The sequence below is a fragment of the Humulus lupulus genome, chromosome 4 (assembly GCF_963169125.1).
Source record: "Humulus lupulus chromosome 4, drHumLupu1.1, whole genome shotgun sequence".
In the NCBI taxonomy this organism is placed as follows: Eukaryota; Viridiplantae; Streptophyta; class Magnoliopsida; order Rosales; family Cannabaceae; genus Humulus; species Humulus lupulus.
The window spans coordinates 97,066,650-97,086,072 of NC_084796.1; the positions used below are offsets into that span (position 1 = coordinate 97,066,650).

Below are 19,423 nucleotides of genomic sequence, written 5' to 3' on the forward strand. Positions count from 1 at the left end.
TCCGAGCATATCGTTCTCTGGCCTTTCCGCTATTTCCCGCAAGGTGCGGGCCTCCATAGATGGTTAAGAGTGTTCCAGCCACGGGGGCAGGCTATAATGGTGGCGAGCGTTGGCGTGTGGACGCCTGCTCGTTGCCACCCGGAGCTTCTCGTTGGGAATTTCCCAAGGCCCGTGCGTATCTTCTCAAGTGTCCTTGTCTAATAAGGAACTCGATTTCGTCTTTTAACTAGTTGCATTCATTAGTGTCATGTCCGTAGTCGTTATGGTAACGACAGAACTTGGTGGTGTCTCTTTTCGAAATGTCTTTTCGAATGGGCCCAGGTTTCTTGTAAGGCACACTGGAACTTGTAGCCTGGTAAACCTCTCCCCGAGACTCAACAAGGGCAGTGTAGTTAGTGAACCGAGGTTCATAACGATTACCCTTGGCTCGTTTGTTGTCGGAGGTGGAAGGCTCGTTATACGGCCGTTTTCCACCGTTCTTGCCATTACCGTTGCCGTTCCCGTTTCCTTTGCCGTTGCCACTAGGTTTGGACCCATTGGCGGCCTTGGCGGGTTCGAAAGCCTTCTTATCCTTGCCTAAGGGCTTTCCATCGTCGGGAATGGCCTCTTCAAGCTTGATATAGCGATCAGCTCGATCCAAAAATTCTTGGGTAGTTCTCACCCCTTCCTTTCGGAGACTCTTCCAGAGGGGAGAATGACGTTTTACTCCTGCAGTTATGGCCATCATCTTCCCTTCGTCCCCGACCGTCTTCGATCCAACTGCTGCTCGCATAAAACGTTGGATGTAGTCTTTCACTGACTCCCCATCCTGCTGGTGAATTTTGACTAGCTGGTTTGCTTCGGTCAGGTGTATACGACCAGCATAGAACTTTCCGTAGAACTCCCGTACGAACATTTCCCAGGAAACAATGCTTGTGGGAGGGAATTTGAAGAACCACTCCTGCGCAGCTTCAGAAAGTGTTGCAGGGAAGATCCTGCACCGAGCGTCTTCGGACACTTTCTGAATGTCCATTTGAATTTCAAACTTATTGACATGCGAGACTGGGTCTCCATATCCGTCAAATTTTGGAAGCGTAGGCATCTTTAATTTGCTGTGAGTTTCGGCATTAGCTATCCTTTGTACGAAAGGAGTTCCTTTCCTCCTATCGTGGTCGATGTAAGAAGTCCTTCCCCCGACCAGCTGCTGCACAGCCTGGTTGAGGGCGTCTATCTGGGCCTACACAGCGGTAGGAATTGATGTGGCCTCTGTTGCCGGGGGGACGTTCTCGCCGTGCCTCTCACGGCGATCATTGAGTACATCTCTCAGGTCCTCTTCTCTTCTCCGCTGCTCGCTACCCCCGAGCCGATCGAAGACATTATTTTGTCTGGGCTGCCCCCCAGCATCCTGTCTATTTGGTTGGTCATCTTGAGGTACCTGGCTCCTGCCTTTACCTCTTTCTCCATTCTTCCCACCAGTATTTCCTTTGCCTGAGTCGGCCTCATTGTATCCGTGGCCATCTCTGAACCTCGACTGGCTATGGTGAGATCGACTGTTCCCTCGATGTCCATTCCTGGCCGAACCATCCCGAGCGTTAGAGGGTGGCCTACGCTGGTCGTGGTGTCCTCGTGCATCATCGTGTCGTGGGGGGCCCTGGACCGCAGAGCCTAACTCTGAGTCCCTCCTGTTGCCAGGAGGGTACTGACCTCTGTTCGGTAGGTTCGGCCCATCATCCCTACGGCGCCTAGGGCTGTGAGGCTGATGCTCGGCCCTATTCTGCCTCTGTTGTGGGGGATTACCCCGAGCAGCTTGGGATGGTGGCTGTGCCTCAGGATCCAATGGGACATCGTCATGGGGCATCTGAGGCTGCTCAGGCCTTTGCGGACTCGAAGGCTGGATTGGTGGGCTTGGATTTGGACCCCTCTGTGGTGGTCCATTCACCGGTTGGTCAAGCTGCGAGGCAGGTGCAGCCTGATTTCTAGCCAATAGCAAGGCTACCTCGAGGGCTGCCATGGCTTCGCCCTGGTGGCGGTCCACCTCTGCCTGCCTTTCGCTCAATTCTGCGCGCTGCCGTTCAATCTCCTGCTGCTGTCGTGCCATAACTTCAGCGGCAGTCTCCTGACTGGCTCTTAGACTAGCCAGCTCTTCCTGCAACGCGCCTAGGGTACTCTTCAGCGTTGCATCATCCATTTCCTCCTCCTCAAAGTCCAGTTGTGGCTCATCCTCTGCCATGCTTGCAGGAGGAGGAGGAGGTGGCGGGTTTGACGGTGCAGCAGCGGTCGCCTGTCCAGTTTTCTTTCCAGCTTTCACCATTAGTTTTCTCAACAAATATAAATCAAGCTCTCAATGAAAGCACCAAAATGTTGACCCATGATTTGGCCAACTGACACGGAGTCAGAATATGCTTGATATTAATGAAAGTAATGAGAAGAACGTAATGAAAAAAGTAAATAAGACACAGTATTTTATAGTGGTTCGGTCCCAGGATCTGGTAATGACCTATGTCCACTTAGGTTGATATTGATATAAAAATCAGATGAGTGATCAAAGAACTTGGGTTCAATGAGTTTCACTAATCTCTGAAGAACAATACAATCTTACTAGGAGAATTACTATAGTCTCGAATGATTCAAAAGCAAAAAGTCCCCTCCCTTGAGCTATCTCTTGTTATTTATAGGCTCAAGGGGGATTACAAAAGATTGTTACAAATATTCTCTCCTGAATAACCGGATGCTCAGGAGATTGTGTGAGATAAATTCGGGATTCACAAAGATCTTCCCATTAATGTTGCCTTGTATGCGGAACCATCGACCAGGCTGGTCGCAGGTAAGGCAGGTTCGCACTGCTTCTAATGTGTCTTCTGGTCGATACTCTAGTAGAACGTTTCCAGGTCTCAGCCACGTGTCTAGGGATCACTTTCCACGTCACAAATGCTAATTTTTTTGATAACACAAGCGTTCTAGGCTTGTTATGCTCACAACAAAATTTGAAACTGAATGAAAATGAAACCCTCACTGAATTTTATGAGAAATTGTCAGATATTGCTAACGAATATTTTGCTCTTGGTGAAAAACTTGAAGAGAATGTTTTGGTTCGAAAAATTGTTAGAGTTCTCCCTAACAGATTTCAGACAAAGCTAACGGCAATGAAGAAGCAAAAGATATGGACAAAATAAATGTAGAAGAATTGATGGGTTCACTTCGAACTTTTGAACTAAACCAATAAATTAGACAAAAAGGTAAGACAAAGGAAATCAAGGAAAAATCTATTGCCTTGAAATCTTCTAAAGAAAAGAAGGAAAGTTCGGATGATGAGGATGATGAGATGGCTTTGTCGGCAAACAAATTTCAAAAATACATAAAGAAATTGGGAAACAGAAAGGCCATATCCAAAAATCTAAAAGTAATTTTTGTAAACCCTTTGAAACTAATAAAAAGGGTATTCAGTGTAGGGAATGTGAAGGATTTGGACACATTCAATCTGAGTGTGCAAATACCTTAAAGAAAAAGAAAGTCATGACAGCCTTGTGGAGTGATCAAGACTCTGAACAGAGTGATGAGGAGGAAAATAGTGTTGCCTTAACCTCTGTTCACAAAGGTATGTTTTTCTCTTCAGTTAATTACAAGGATGTGTTATGCCTTAATAATTCTGTTCAGAATAATGAGAATTCTGACAGTGATTCTGATGATTTTGACTTAAATGAGGATTCATTGAAAGAGTCTTATAAAATAATGTATGATCAATGGCTGAAAGTGTGTTCTGAGAATCGTCTAATGGCTAGCAATAATAAAAAATTTGTTGAAAAATTGAGATGGTTATTGCTTCCAAAAATGATGAAATTAATTCTTTGAATAAAGAAATTGATTTTTTGCAAAAAGGTGTCAAAATTCTTAATCCTAGATCTGGAATATTGGATGATATTCTTTCTGTAGGAAAAAAGGCTGGTGATTACAGTGGATTAGGATCTAATGGATCTGAATCCTCAAGAAAAATGGTTTTTGTAAAATCTATGAATTATCCGTCTGTTGTGCCAACTAACCGTTTTGCAGGAACAAGTCACTCTGCTGAGAGCACAAAGTTGTCATCTGTTGCAACAGATCTACAACTAAAGAAAATTTCTCCAAAAAGAAACATTGAACAATTTGTACCAGTTTGCAATTTTTGTGGGATGAAAGGACACATAAGACCTAAGTGTTTTTCTTTGTTAGACCAAGCCCTCCGCTCCAGCCGGCAAGCCCTCAAAGGCCGGAGCCGCCGCCTGTGGCTTAGGATGATGTCCCACCTAAGGATCCTCAGCAACAACCTCCATCTCAGGCTAGTCGAGGCAATCCCCAGCGCCCGAGGCAGAATAGGCTCGGGCAACCACCCCGCAGCCCTAGCCGCCCTGGGGATGAAGAGTCGAATCTACCAAGCAGGGGGCAGCGTCCTTCTGCCAACAGGAGAAGCTCCGAGATAGGCTCTGCGGTCAGGGGCCCCCCACGGCATAACAATGTGTGGGGACCCACTTACCAGTGTAGGCCTCCCCCTGACACTCGGGAAATGCCAGCCTGAGGAGGCAACAAAGTGAATAGCCGATCACACCATAGTCAGCCACAATTCAGAGATGGCCAGCATGAAGCCAATTCTGGCAGAAGAAATGCTTGTCGAAGAAACGAAGAAAGAGGTGGAGGCAGGAGCCCCCCGCCTAGAGAGGACCGAACAGTGGGCTATAACGCTTGGGGCAGGCCAGGCAGCAGAACGTCTTTAGTCGGCTGGGAGCCAGCGAGCAGAGACGAAGAGACGATGATCTGAGGGACGTACTTAACGACTGCCGTGAAAGGCACGATGAGTACGTTCCCTCGGCATCAGTGGCCCCACCAATCCTAGAAGCTGTTCAGGCTCAGATCGATGCCCTGAACCGGGCGGTGCAGCAGCTGGTCGGGGGGCGACCATCCCACATTGAGTATGATCGAAGGAGAGGCACCCCCTTCGTACAAAGGATTTCTGTGGCTGAAACCCTCAGTAAATTCAAGATGCCATCACTGCCAAATTTTGACGGGTATGGAAACCTGGTATCTCACGTTAATAAGTTTGAGATACAAATGGATATACAAAAGGTGTCAGAAGATGGCCACTTCCACATCTTCCTTGCAACACTGTCTGACACCACCCAAGAGTGGTTCTTCAAGTTCCCTCCTGCTAGTATAGTATCATGGGAAATGTTCGTAAAGGAGTTTTAAAGACAGTTCTATGCGGGTTGCGTGCACCCCACTGAGGCCAACCAGCTGGTTGAGATATGCCAGAAAGAGGGAGAGCCCTTGAAGGAGTATGTTCAGCGCTTCATGCGAGCTGCAGCTGGAGCCAAGACTCTGGGCGATGAAGGTAAGATGATGGCCCTAACTGCTGGGGTTAGGCGCCATTCACCCCTCTGTAGCAGCCTTAGAAATAATGGGGTAAGGAGCACCCAAGAGTTCTTAGATCGAGCTGATCGGTACATCAAGCTCGAAGACGCGATTGCCAATGAAGGGAAATCACCAACAAAAGACAAGGGGCCCAAGGAAGAACCAGCCAAAGCCACCAATGGGTCGGAAAAGCCCAATGGCAACGAGAAAGGCAACGTGAATGGCAATGGTAGAAATGGTGGAAAGCAGGCGAACAATGAACCCTCGACCTCCAAGAGTAAGCACCCCAAAGGCAATCGATATGAACCAAGATTCACTAACTACACTGCTCTTGTCGAAAGCCGAGCTGAGGTCTACCAGGCGACCAGCTCAAACGTGCCTTACAAACGACCCGCACCTATAAGGAAAGATATCTCCAAGAGAGATACAACAAAGTTTTGTCATTTTCACAATGACTACGGGCGCGACACCAACGAGTGTAACCAGCTGAAGGACGAGATGAGTTCATGATAAGGTAGGGACATTTAAGAAGATATGTGCGAGCCACAAGAGGTTCTCAGCGAGAGGCTCAAGGTTGCAACAAGCAGGCGCCTGCACGCCAACGCTCGCCACCTTTACAGCCAGCTACTGTGGTAGGCACTCTACTCACCATCTGCGGAGGCCCCTCATCTTGCAGGAGATAGTGGGAAAGCAAGGGAATGATATGCTCGAACCCTGTGCCACGACCAGGACATCGAGATGATGAGTGTAGAGGATCGAGCACCAAAAAAGGCTCGAATAGAAGAGGAACTGATAACCTTCTCTGATGACGATGCCCAGCACGTACGATTCCCACACTCCAATCCGCTGGTCGTGGACGTGCAGATTGCCAACATGATGGTGAAAAGGGTGTTGGTCAATACAGTAAGTTCGGTCAACATCCTATACAAGTTTTCGCTGGAAAGAATGAAGTTGTCCGTGAAGGACCTGGAGCCATGCAACCAAACCATTTATGGTTTCTCCGAAGAAGGGCTCGCCCCAACAGGGTCAATTAGACTCCCAATTACAGCAGGCACCACACCTGCTAATAGGACATTACTCACTACTTTTATAGTAGCTGATTTCCCTTCGACATACAATGGTGTAATTGGGAGACCAATTTTGGTCGACCTACGAGCCGTCACCTCGATATGGCACCTCGCCATGAAATTCCCAACAGACGCAGGGATAGGGTGCGTGTTGGGAAATCAGCGAGAAGCAAGGGAATGCTACAATGCCTCGATCACCAAGGAAAAGAAGGGTGTATTGAGAGATGCCACCGGAAAGGAGTTGTAAATGGCGACTGATGTTCAGGGCCACTCAGGTGATAATGTCACCAAATAGGGCGTTGCCCAAAGTGAGGACAGGGACTTAGATCCTCGCTTTGGGGATTTTGAAGAAGAAGTGGGACCCATCAAGGACCTTGAAGAGGTCCAATTCGATGAAGAAAATTCGACCAGAGTTGTGAAAGTCGGTAAAAACTTAGAGACAACGAAAAAACAAGCATTGGTAGAGTGTTTAAGGAGGAACCAGGAGGTCTTTCCCTGGTCGCACAAAGACATGGTCGGGATAGATCCTACAGTCATCATCCATGTCCTAAACATCGACAAGAGTTTTCCACCACTACAACAAAAAAGAAGGCTGCTCGACAAAGATAGATCAAGGGCCTTAAAAGAGGAAGTCGAGAAGCTGAAGGAGAATGGGTTCATCAGGGTGGCGTTTTATCCATCGTGGGTCTCTAATCCCATATTAGTGCCCAAGCTGAATGGCAAGTGGCGTACGTGCGTGGATTTTACAGACCTAAATAAAGCCTACCCCAAAGATTTTTTCCCACTCCCAAGGACCGACCAGCTGGTCGATGCCACTGCAGGACATGAGATCGTCTCATTCATGGATGCATACTCCAGGTATAATCAAATTAGTATGCATTCCCCTCATGAGTATCACACTAGCTTTTGAACTGATACAGGGCTCTACTGTTACAAAGTGATGCCCTTCGGTTTGAAAAACGCTGGTGCGACTTACCAGCGACTCGTCATCCACATGTTTAAGGAGTTGATCGGCACAAACATGGAGGTCTACGTCGACGACATGCTGGTCAAGTCGTAGAAAGCAAAAGGGAATGTAAGGGATTTCCAGGAGTGCTTCAACATCTTGAACAAATATCAGATGAAGCTAAATCCCCTTAAATGCTCATTCGGAGTAGGATCAGGGAAGTTCTTGGGATTTATAGTTAACTCGAGAGGAATTGAAGCCAATCCTGAGAAAATTAAAGCCCTGATCGATATGAAATTGCCAGCAAAGATTAAGGATGTTCAAAGCTTAACCAGAAGAATTATCGCTCTTAGTAGATTCATTTTAAAGTCAACTGATAAGTGCGCCCATTCTTTAATCTACTTAGAGGCAATAAAAAGTTTGAATGGACGGCGGAGTGCGAACACGCATTTCAAGTACTAAAAGCACATATGGCGCAACCACCCATCCTGTCAAAGCCGGTCGATAAAGAAACTTTGTTCATCTACCTGGCAATCACGGAATACGCTGCTAGTGTCGTTTTAGTAAGGGAGGAAGAAGGCATTCAGAAGGCTATTTACTATGTAATTAAAAGGCTAATTGGAGCAGAACAGCAGTACCCGCCCATCGAGAAGCTAGCCTATTGCCTAGTTTTGGCCTTCAGGAAGCTGCGGCTTTACTTTCAAGCTCATCCAATTACGGTTTTGACCAACCAGCCTCTTCGACAAGTCCTGCAAAAACCAGAGGCTGGAGGTAGATTGTTAAAATGGGCAGTCAAACTTGGGCAGTTCGATATTTCTTACTTGCTGCGAGCAGCGATAAAAGGACAAGCCCTGGCTGACTTCATTGCAGAATTCACTGAACTTACGAATGGCGAGCAGATTGAAGAGCCTAATGAACCTGAATGTCAAAACCAAGCTCCCACGTGGAAATTATTTATAGATGGTTCTTCTAACGAGTGCCACGCTGGGGCAGGAGTGATATTGATAACGCCGGAGGGGCATCGATTTCACTGCGCAATCAGGTTTGACTTCACTGCTTCTAACAATGAGGTCGAGTAAGAAGCACTGCTCACTGGATTGCGGTTAGCTAGGGACATGAATATAAAAGTGCTTGACATCTATAGTGATTCTTAGCTGGTGGTGAATCAAGTCATGGGAGAATACCAGGTGCGAGGTTTAAAGATGGTTGCCTATTTGAACAAAACAAAAGATCTATTGGCTCAGTTCAACAAATATAGTCTCCAGCAAGTACCTCGCGATCAAAATTCCAATGCGGACGCTTTGGCCAAATTAGCAAGTGCAAAGGATGCTAATACTCTGAATATAGTGCCGCTTGAGCGGCTAACAATGCCAAGCATCCAAGCAGAAGAGACTGCAATGGTGATCCAGCTGACGGATGCATGGATGACACCATATATAGAGTATCTAACGCAAGGCACATTACCAACGGACGAGAACAATGCCAGGACCCTTCAGCGACGGGCTGCTAGGTATATCCTGGTCGATGGAATCTTGTACCGCAGGGGATATTCAATGCCACTCCTCAGGTGTATTTCGAAAGAGAAGGCCAAAGAATTGATTAAAGAGGTACACGAAGGATTTTGTGGAGACCACGCTGGGGGGCAAAGCTTGTCAAAAAAGATACTGAGACAAGGATACTTTTGGCCACAATGAATGAAGATTTGATGGAGTTTGTACGGAGGTGCGACAAGTGCCAGAGATTCTCCAAAGTCCCGCGAGTAGCCTCTAATGAGCTTAAATAGATGCAAAGCCCATGGCCGTTTGTAGTTTGAGGTATCGACCTAATCGGATCTTTGCCCACGGGAAAAGGTGGTGTCAAATATGCTGTGGTTGTTGTCGACTATTTCACTAAATGGGCCGAAGTCGAGCCACTCGCAACCATAATGATCAAGAAGGTTCTAGATTTTGTGATCAAAAACACCGTTTGTCACTATGGATTGCCAAGAAAGATCGTCTCAGATAATGACACCCAGTTTGATAGTGATTTATTCATGGACTTCTGCGAACGACATGGCATTATCAAGAGATTTTCTTCAGTTGCTCATCCCCAAGCAAATGGACAAGTTGAAGTAGTCAACAAAACACTTAAGGATACACTGAAGAAAAGACTAGAATAAGTTAAGGTGGCGTGGCAGAACAATTGCCTGAAGTACTTTGGTCGTACAGAACTTCCCACCGAACAGCAATGGGTCATACTCCATTCTCTTTGGCTTATGGATATGAGGCTATGTTGCCTGTTGAGTTAGATCTGCCTTCGCATCACAGAATAACGTACGATCAAGGTTCGAACAACCAGCTATTGATGGAATCCCTCGATTTGATGGATGAGAAACGTGAGCAAGCCCAACTTCGAGTAGCTACGTACCAGCAAAAAGTCACCTGGTATTTCAACTCTAAAGTGCGAGAAAGAAAGTTCAGCGTTAGAGATCTTGTACTACAAAGAGTTTCTCTAAACACTCGCGACCAAGCTGCTGGAGTATTCGGACCTAATTGGGAAGGGTCGTACCAGATTGAAGAAGTCCTTCACCCATGCACCTATAAACTTGCTCGCTTAAACGAAGATCTCGTTCTTCGCTATTGGAATGGAGAACACTTGCGCATGTACAATCAATAAAAAATTCTTCTTAAAGAATTGGCTTGTATTAATTTTACTTTTCACAAGTTTTGAAAAATGGTTGGTCATTTTATGTGACCGGTCGCTTATAGGTGTAAGATTTTATTGATCACTCGTATAGACATGTTTCGTCCATTTATTACGAGAAATGTAAGGGACTGTGCAGAGCCAGTCATTTCTTGCCAATTATTGTAGTTATTACAAGTATTTGCTCATTGCATGTGTTGTTTTACTATATTACAATTTCAATTATTTTGCTTCGAGCAGTATTGTTCAAATAGGTTTTGGTCAAGGCAAGTGACCAAGGACCTAAAGCTCCTCGATCAATTGTGGGGATACAAGTAAGCAAAGCATATCATCAAAAGGTATGTAAACACATGAGGAAAATAAGTGAAAGGATTCTAGGGTACTTAGAGTATTTTTCAAAATTTTGTATTTTGTTAAATCAAACCAAAGTGCTATGCTAAGTTCGGTCATGCGAACAGATGTTATAATAAAATGAAAATGTATTATAATCTCAACAACGAATTACTTTACACCGCGAGCAGTACTGCTCGGATGTAATTGTCTAATAAAAAGGAAAATAGCTGCCCACACAGCAATAAAAAATTAATGTCTTTACATCACGACCAGTAGGTCGTGTAATTAAAAGATTATAAGATAGAAAGGAAAAAGAATAAGAGGCTGGAGGGTCTTGAGGAGCGTCCTGGTCGATAGCTGCGCCACCTTCATTGTCTGCACCATTTATCCCTGTTGCCAGAGAGATCTCCGGGGAAGTAGGTACTTTAGCCCTCTCTTTTTCCTCCAAGCGAATGGCACACTGAGACATTATAGTCCGCCTCAGGCGTTCTGACAGATAGTTGAAGTTAGCCTCTCGATTGTGCTTCTAAAACTCGTAGAAGCAAAGATGAGTGGCTTCCTTGTACTTCTCCAAGTTCTTGGCTTCAAGTTCCTCAAGCTCCTTCACGCGCTTTTCCAGCTCCTCCGTCTCCTGCCTGCTCGCAATCAAATCAAGCTCGAGCTGTACAGATTGTTGGTAGTTGAGTTTGGCGCTTTCCCTAAATTTTTCTTTGTCTTCATTGGATTTCTTTAGGCCGTCCTGAACCTCCAACAGCTCCTTAGTCAGAGTGGTTGTTTGCTCGAGCAATACCTCTTTCTGCTTAGACAGCTCCATACTCTTCTCAAGAAACCCGTCGTTCTGTTTAGTTAGCTCATTGTTCTTCTCGAGCAACTCAACGTTTTTCCCTTTGAGTGCTTTCTTAGCCTCAGCAAGCCTGGTGTCGAAATTTTTGGCCCAGGACACCATCGCCCCTGCACGGTGCCAGCCAGTGGTCATGGTCAGTAATCCCTGTAATCAGATGAAAAAGGGTAAGGCGATGGTAGAAAATCAAAAATAACTTATTCAGCATCAGGAGGTAACTTACGCTAACTATCTCATTCAGCCCTCTATTGAGTATTTGGTCAGGCTCCATGGAAATGGTTTCGGTAATGGCCTCCTGACTGCGTTTATGTTTGGAGAGCTTGTATATCCTCTCCCTGGCTAAGCTGACCACAATGATAGACAGGGAGCCTTCGGGCTGAGTGCACTGTGTTTGGCTGGAAGGGACCTAAGGAGTGGGGTGTTGGTTGACGGGTGTTAAAGGAGTGGAATGATGGTCGACCGGAGGAGTTGAGGCCGGCTGCTCGAGTGGCGATGGAGGTGGTGTGTTCTCCTTTGAAGGGACAGTGGCTGGAGGGTCCTCGGTTCGGGCCTTCTTTGAGGCGGTTTTACTACTCTCCCCTTGAGACCTCTTGCTGTCATTCTTCTTGCCAGAAGATGCAGCGGCAGCCTTGTAATGCTCGAACACGTCTTCAGATGACATATCTGCACAAAAGGAAACAACACGATCAATGAGACAAGATATTTATACGGGGCTAAAAATGAAAGTGAAGAGATTATAAGTAAAGTACCCGCGCTACAACTACTGGTCGCTACATTACTTACTGAACTACTTACTGCCTGGAAGAAATCTGAACTTAAGATTGGAGTATACTTAAAGTTGTCGTCCCCGTCAAATAAGTGATAGGGAATTGCAAACTATCTAAGAGTGAAAGATCAGTACCGTTCTCATCTGAAGATTTGTCGATGGGAGCGGGGGGTTCAGTGGCCTTCTTTTTTTCCATTTCCCTTTGGGGCAGGGGGAGCAGCAGCCCGCGGAGTGCTGGAAGGTTCCCTGATTGTTACTCCAGTGGCCCTCCTCGGAAGGGATTGTTCTACGTCTGGGTGCTGCTCGGGAACCTCTCCGCCAGTAGCACTCCCTGCTGTTGACTCCCTCACATCCTGATGAGGGGCCAAAAGGCCGACCAGCCTAAGGTTAGCCTCTGTGACCAGATGCTTGATGTTTTTATCCACGTGAGTCATACTGACCAAGAGGGCTGATCTTAACTCCATGTCTGGAGTGGGGTCTGGTCGCAACCATGGGCCTGAAAGGCACTAAAAATCTAAGATAATGTAGAGAAAAAAATTAAAGAAGGATTAACGACCAGTGGTACAAAGGAATTACCTCCTTGAGTGAAGGCCAGGTTGTTCGCGACCATGTCAGTTGTGAGGAAATACTCCTGGTAGTACCTCCCAAAGTTCGATATGTGAGTGGTGTCGGTCAGGAAGGTGCGCCCTGTTTCCTGATGACAAAAATGAAAAAATCCTCGTACCTTCTTCGTTGGGGTTGTACTTGAGGTCGAACAGATAATTAACCTCATGGGGTGTTGGCACAGGCCATTTTTGTGGCTATAAAGGATATAGAGTGCTGCAAGCATTCTATACCCATTGGGAGTTATTTGGAAAGGGGCGACTCCGAAGTAGTTGGCCATCCCTTGGAAGAATGGATGAAGAGGCAAGGTAGCCCCTGCCTCAATATGGTATCTCGACCAGGCGCTGAAAGCGCCTCCGGGCAAGTTTTCCCATTGGTCTTGATTGGGTCGAACTAATGTCACCCCCGGGAGTCCATATTTTCTAATGTAGTTGGCGATCATCCTGATCGTAACTCGGCTTTCAGGTACAACATACCATTCAACATCTGGTTGAATGGCATTTCGGGGCTAAGCATGAGTTTGGATATTGGGGTCAGGAATATTTTCTGCTCGACCACTAGTCGAGGGAATTTCAGCCCGAGGAGCAGGCTGATTTGAAGGATTGGGAGTTTTCTTTTTCTGGGCTGTAGTTTTTGCTCGAGCCATATTTTGGATAAGGATAGATGGAGTATTTGAAGTGGTGTGAGAAAAGGGAATTTTAGGTATTTGCGATAACAGTTGCTCCTCGTCCTTAAGCAGCTAAGCTAGTAATTCGTCATCGATGGGTCTTTCTCCTCCCCATGGATCTTGCATAAAAGCTGCAAACAGAGAAAGGGGGAGATAAGACGTAAAGCTTAGAAGCTTGTGTTGAAAGTTGGAATGACATTGCTCGCGTATACGACCAATAGCATTCTAACAGAAACACTAAGTCCTATACGAGCAGTTTGAAAAATAGATTGAAAAGTGGAAGTAAAAAAATTTTCAGGAAAAAGCTTTTTCGACTCCGAAAGGGCAGGAAAGACCCAGTTTTTTACCTAGCTTAAAAATCAAAATTTTACTTTGATTTTATGCCCTAAATCTACAATCTCGACTACCAAACTGGCTCCTAACTCCTACGGAACAATATTTCACTACCCTATCAATCATCTGTCAACATGCAAACAATCCCCATACATTTTCAGCCAAGAACACGAAAGGGTTCAGAGATGAAAGCGAGCATAAGACAGTTTCGTATGGTAACTCAATAGACAAGAAAGTTTGTGAAACTTACTCAGATAAAGATTGAAGTCCAAAGGTGAAAGCTTTTGAACGTCCAAGCATAGAACTTCTAGGCTTTGGAGCACGAGTTCTTCAATGTTCTCAAGAAGGCAAAAGTAGGTAAAAGGTAAAAATGATAACTTGGGGGTTATTTATAAAGACCAAGGCACGTTAAGAGAGGTAATCATGAGTTACTTTTACTGAGCATGGGGAAGTGAAATGGCCATCGGACACATTCTTGGGAAACCAAAAAGACCTAATTAGACATGATTGGTCACCTTTTTCGAGAAAGCATGGGCGGTTCTGACAGATTTCGTGGGGTATTCGAAGAGTCGGTTTCCTAACTTTACTTATTGCTGGTCGCGATAAGTAAACTTGGGGGGCAAATGTTTACCCAAAAATGGCTATTGATGACGTGGCAAAGATTTCTCACACGTGGATTGACACGTAGCAGAATTGAAGGGAAAAGGTGTTGTTCGGCTATCGACCAGAAGCACACCTCATCGTCAGTGTTGATTTTTGATACGACCAGGCTGATCGTGAAGCCTAATTTATTTCCTTCTTAAGTTGTAATCTAATATTAATTTCATTTTGAATATTTCTTCATAATTATCCTTGATACGCGATTATTAAGGAAAGATAGGACACGTTAGCATGTGTAACCCTCCTTGAGCCTATAAATATGCATGAAATAGCTCAAGGAAGGGACTTTTGATTCATTAGCTTTTTTGCTGAATATTGAGAGAGAAAGAGCTATAGTGATTGTTCATATTCTATTGTAATCCTTTCAAGGTTTGTGAAACTCAAAGAACCCTAGTTCTTTGATCACGACTTTGAAGTTCAATAATAACAATACACTAAGTGGACGTAGGTTGTTACCACTACTAGAAATATAGGCTTTTACTTCGGTTTTTATAGTGAGCATACAAAAAAACGAAGTAAAAACCTATTCAAACTCTTTTACTTCGCTTTTGAAAATGGAGCCCTGAAAAAAATTACATACTACTTCGCTTTTTTAAAAAAACGTAGTGAAAAATTCATAGTGAAGAGGGCCGTGTTTGGTTGCACAAGCCCATGACTTATGTTTAGAGATAATAAAAATGCAAAAAAAGGGCCAACCCAAACGCAGCCCTTATGTACATTTCACTTCGGTTTTTAGGTAAAAACCGAAGTAGAAAGTGCACTTTCCACTTCGGTTTTTACCTAAAAACCGAAGTGAAATGTGCACAACCATTATTCCTTATGCACCTTTAACTTCAGTTTTTAGGTAAAAACCGAAGTTAAAGGGTTTTATAACCCTTTTTTAACACCCGAACGGTCATCTCCCTCAAGCCCTACTCTCTCCTCTGTGCAAAAAAACCCCAAAAACCTCCATTAACAACCGTGAGCCAAGACCCATTTTCATTCTCCACACCCTTTTTTTTTTGTTTTTTCTTTATTTCTTGCTGCTTTTCTACACTATAAACTGAAATATAGTCCAAAAATCTGTTTTTGTTTTGTTTTTTAGAGAAAAAAAAAGCATTTGGCCGTGGGTATTTTCTCCATTGTTTCTTGGTGTTTCTTGCCGGATTTTGACCGGAGTTTTGTCATTGCAAGGGGATTTTGAGCTTCAAAACAGGTATAGATTACTAAAATATGGTTTTGATGATAATTTTTTATTTTTCTATGTTTTTTTTTGTTTTTTTTATTATTCCGAATTTTATAATTAATATAATTAATATTTTGTTAACTTTTATAATTATTTGTTTATTTTGTTAGGTTAAATAATGTGATAAAAATTAGGTTTATTATAAATATATATATGTATATTAGTGAATTTTAGAAATTGTGACAATAGATAAATTTGTTTTTTAAATATTTGAAAAAAAATAAATAGCTTGAAGACGATCAAAGTGTTGTTCATTAGTTTCATTAACTAGTTTGGATTTTTTTTTATTATTTGGTTTGATAATTAATTATGTAGTTTACTAATTATGTAATGTTTTAGTAGGGTCGTTGATTGAGTGGTGAACTTTGTTGTTCATTTCGGGTGCATTGAAGAGTAATATTGAAGGTTAGTTATTTTTTTTATTTATATTACTACAAGATTTATGTATAAAGATGAGGCAAATGTAATCATGCATATTAGATTTAGTGAAAGTTATGTTTGAAAATTAGTGAAGTAGGCTCTGGGAAATTTGCGTGCTGTGGTGATATAAGGATGGATTGATTTATGCTTCATTATTGTGTTTGTTTGTGTTGTTATTATAGGAAATTTTGAAATTGTGGTATGCTATAGAAACAGAGGATACTCTGCCGAATTTTTTAAAAATTTTATAAGACTAGAACCTAATAATGATGGATTCATCTATGCTTGATTATTGTGTTCGTTTTAATTGGTTTTATAGGTAATTATGAAATTACGGTATGCTATAGAAACAGAGGATACTCTGCCGAATTTTTTAAAAAATTTATAAGACTAGAACCTAGTACGAGAAAAGCACGAGAAAAGAAGAAGGTTCTTGTCACATATTTGGACAAACAAATTGAAGCAAGAATTGTAAGTGGTTTCAAGCAAGTATTTTAAAGTAATGTAGGAATGATAAAGTTCTTATAAGTCACTAATATAAGTGACCACTGGTTTGTTCCACAGAATGAGCTGAAAGAAAAAGTTAGTAGTAGAGAAATCATTGCAAAGGGTCGGAATGACATATTAACGCAAGCTTTAGGGACACTTGAGCACCCAGGGTGTGTTAGAGCACTTGGGTATGATATTATTTTTTTATTTGATGCATTTAATTTAATTCTATAATATTTTAGTTTAGATATTAAATATATAAATAATACATGCTTTTATATTTTAAGAAATACCTTGTATATATAAATATATATCCATTAATATGCTTTAACATTAGAGGCTAAACCTAGATAATGCATGCTTGCTGAATTAAACATGATGTTTATTTTTTCGGGTAATTAACGGCTAAAGTCTCTGTTCTTTTACAAATGTAGCATTTAAGTCTTATATATATATATATATATTTGGCAAAAGTCTCCAACTTTACGTAATTTGTGCATATTTTCTCAAACCCGTTATTCGTGCGTTAAAATAGGGACTAAACATGAATGTTAGGGATTATTACCGCTAAAAAATAAAAGATCGATGACTTAAGTTAAACTAAAATATTTTATATATTGTACGGGCATCAAATGCAATAGAAACCCTAAAAGAAAAAGTAAGTTCATTTTTTATAACTTATTTTGGTATCGATAATCTATAAAATTAATTTATATTTATTAATTTTATAGTTTGGTGGGAAGACGCAATATTGTGAGATTGCAGACCTCTTGCCAATCCAACACGAATGGTTAGGTCAATTGATGACATACATTTATCAGTAAGCCTATTTTGTTTATAAGTTCGTTTAGTTGTAAGTATAGTTTTTTGTAAATGTATTAATGTTAAGGCTATTTATCTTACTTAAGTACTTGTGTTTTATATGCTCATGTATAACATTTTTAATTAATAAAAGTTATCATTTTTTCATTCAAAAAAAATTCTTAACCAATTTCAATTGTAAAAATATATATAATTGTAAATTCATATAATTAAATTGTTGAAAAAGAATTAGGCCAAAATATATATATATATATAAATAGAAATCGTCCATTTAAAAATAATCAGAAATATATATTAAATAAAAAGGCGGGCACATTCTACTTCGGTTTTTACTAAGAACCGAAGTAGAAAGGGGACTTTCAACTTCGGTTTTTACTAAGAACCGAAGTAGAATGTCCCCTTTCTACTTCGGTTCTTGGTAAAAACCGAAGTTGAAAGTCCCCTTTCTACTTCGGTTCTTAGTAAAAACCGAAGTTGAAAGTAGCCATTTTACTTCGGTTTTACCTAAGAACTGAAGTAGAAAGTGCCAAGGATGGTCGTGTATATTCACTTTCTACTTCGATTATTATGTAAAAACCGAAGTAGAAAGTGGAGATTCTACTTCGGTTTTTAACTAGTTTTTACTTCGTTCCGAACTACTGCGGTTGCGAATTTTAGCGAAAACCGAAGTAAATCAAGTTTAAAAACCGAAGTAAAAGCCCATTTTCCTTGTTGTGTACCAATCATTGGGGCCGAACCACTATAATTCCTTGGTGTTTTTTTCCATTTCCATTAGGTTATATTTTCAAGTGTCGTTCCATATTTTGTCGTATATTTGACTTCGTGTCGATGGCCAATTCGAGGGTCAACAGTTGTGTTATTTCTTGAAATTTGTGTGAATAGAAGTTTTATTGAGCAAATGTGATTGATTTCTATTTTATTGATAATCAGTAGTTTTAAGTACGGTTGTGTCTACTCCCATCCTTTCTCAACTTTCAATGGAGAAACTCACTAGAGAAAACTTCCTTAATTGGAAGCAGAATATCAACATAGAGTTGATTGGTGACAACTCTGAGTTCGTCATGATTGAGGACTCCCCAGAACGAGCACCGTGTCCGCACGTTCGTGATGGCACCGTCAATGCTCGCGATGGTGCTATAAATGTTGGATAGCACCGTCTCCGCACGTATGTGATGGCATCGTGAATGCTCAGATGGCACCGTGTCTGCACATTCGTGATCAACTCAACTATGGTATGACGCATCTCATGAACGAGCTTCAGATTATTAAGCCTATCATGGGTGGACCTAGTAAAGGTGGAGAAAATAAGACTATTGTTGTTGCTGCTGATCTAGCTAAGGCTGAAACTAACCCAGCTTCGTCTTCGAAAGCTGGAAACAAAAGGAAAGGTGGACAAAACAACAACCCCAAGCCTGCAAAGGTTGCAAAAACGAATGCACAGATGCCTAAGGGGAAGACCAAGAAAAACAAGAAAGGTAAAGGTAAGTGTTTTCACTGCACAGAGAAGGGGCATTGGAAACAGGATTGCCCCAAGTTTCTAGCAACAAAAAAAAAGGTAATGATTATAGTTCATTTATCTTAGAAACATGTGTTTTAGAAAATGATAAATCCATTTGGATTATTGATTCTGGATCTACCAACCATGTTTGCAACTCTTTACAGCTTCTTGAATCGTGGGAGGAAGTGGACGAAGGCGACTTAAAGCTTAGATTTGGGAACAGAGCATTCGTTGTAGTCCATGCTAGAGGAAGATCTCGTCTGAAGTTCAAAAATAAATACTTAATTTTAAAAGAAGTATTTTTTATTCTAGATTTTAGTAGAAATTTAATTTCAGTTTCCATGTTGCAATTATAACGATTTGTTATGACTTTCACAAGTTCTAATATATCTATCTCTTTCAATGGATCACAATTGTGTATTGCATGTTTGGAAAACAAGCTTTATATTCTACGACCTAACGAACCCCTCGCTCTTAACAGTGATTTATTCAAAGTATCCAAACCTAGGACCAATAAATTTGAAAAGAACGATAACGATAATATGACGTATTTATGGCTCTTGAAACTAGGTTACATTGGCTATGATAGGATTCAAAGACTTACAATGGATGGGCCTTTGAGGGAACTCTCCTTAGATGAATTACCTGTCTGTGAATCTTGTCTAGAAGGCAAACTGACCAAGTATCCATTCTCTGCAAAGGGTGATAGGGCC

The 19,423-nt window shown here is 42.3% G+C and overlaps 1 non-coding gene across 1 annotated transcript; it reads right to left on the reverse strand.

Annotated features, from left to right (window-relative positions):
- Positions 1-14,965: 14,965 nt before the first annotated feature.
- Positions 14,966-15,161, reverse strand: LOC133833323 (small nucleolar RNA snR35). Its single transcript, XR_009892711.1, has one exon. It is a non-coding gene; the product is annotated as a small nucleolar RNA snR35 (small nucleolar RNA).
- Between the last annotated feature and the right edge of the window lie 4,262 nt (positions 15,162-19,423).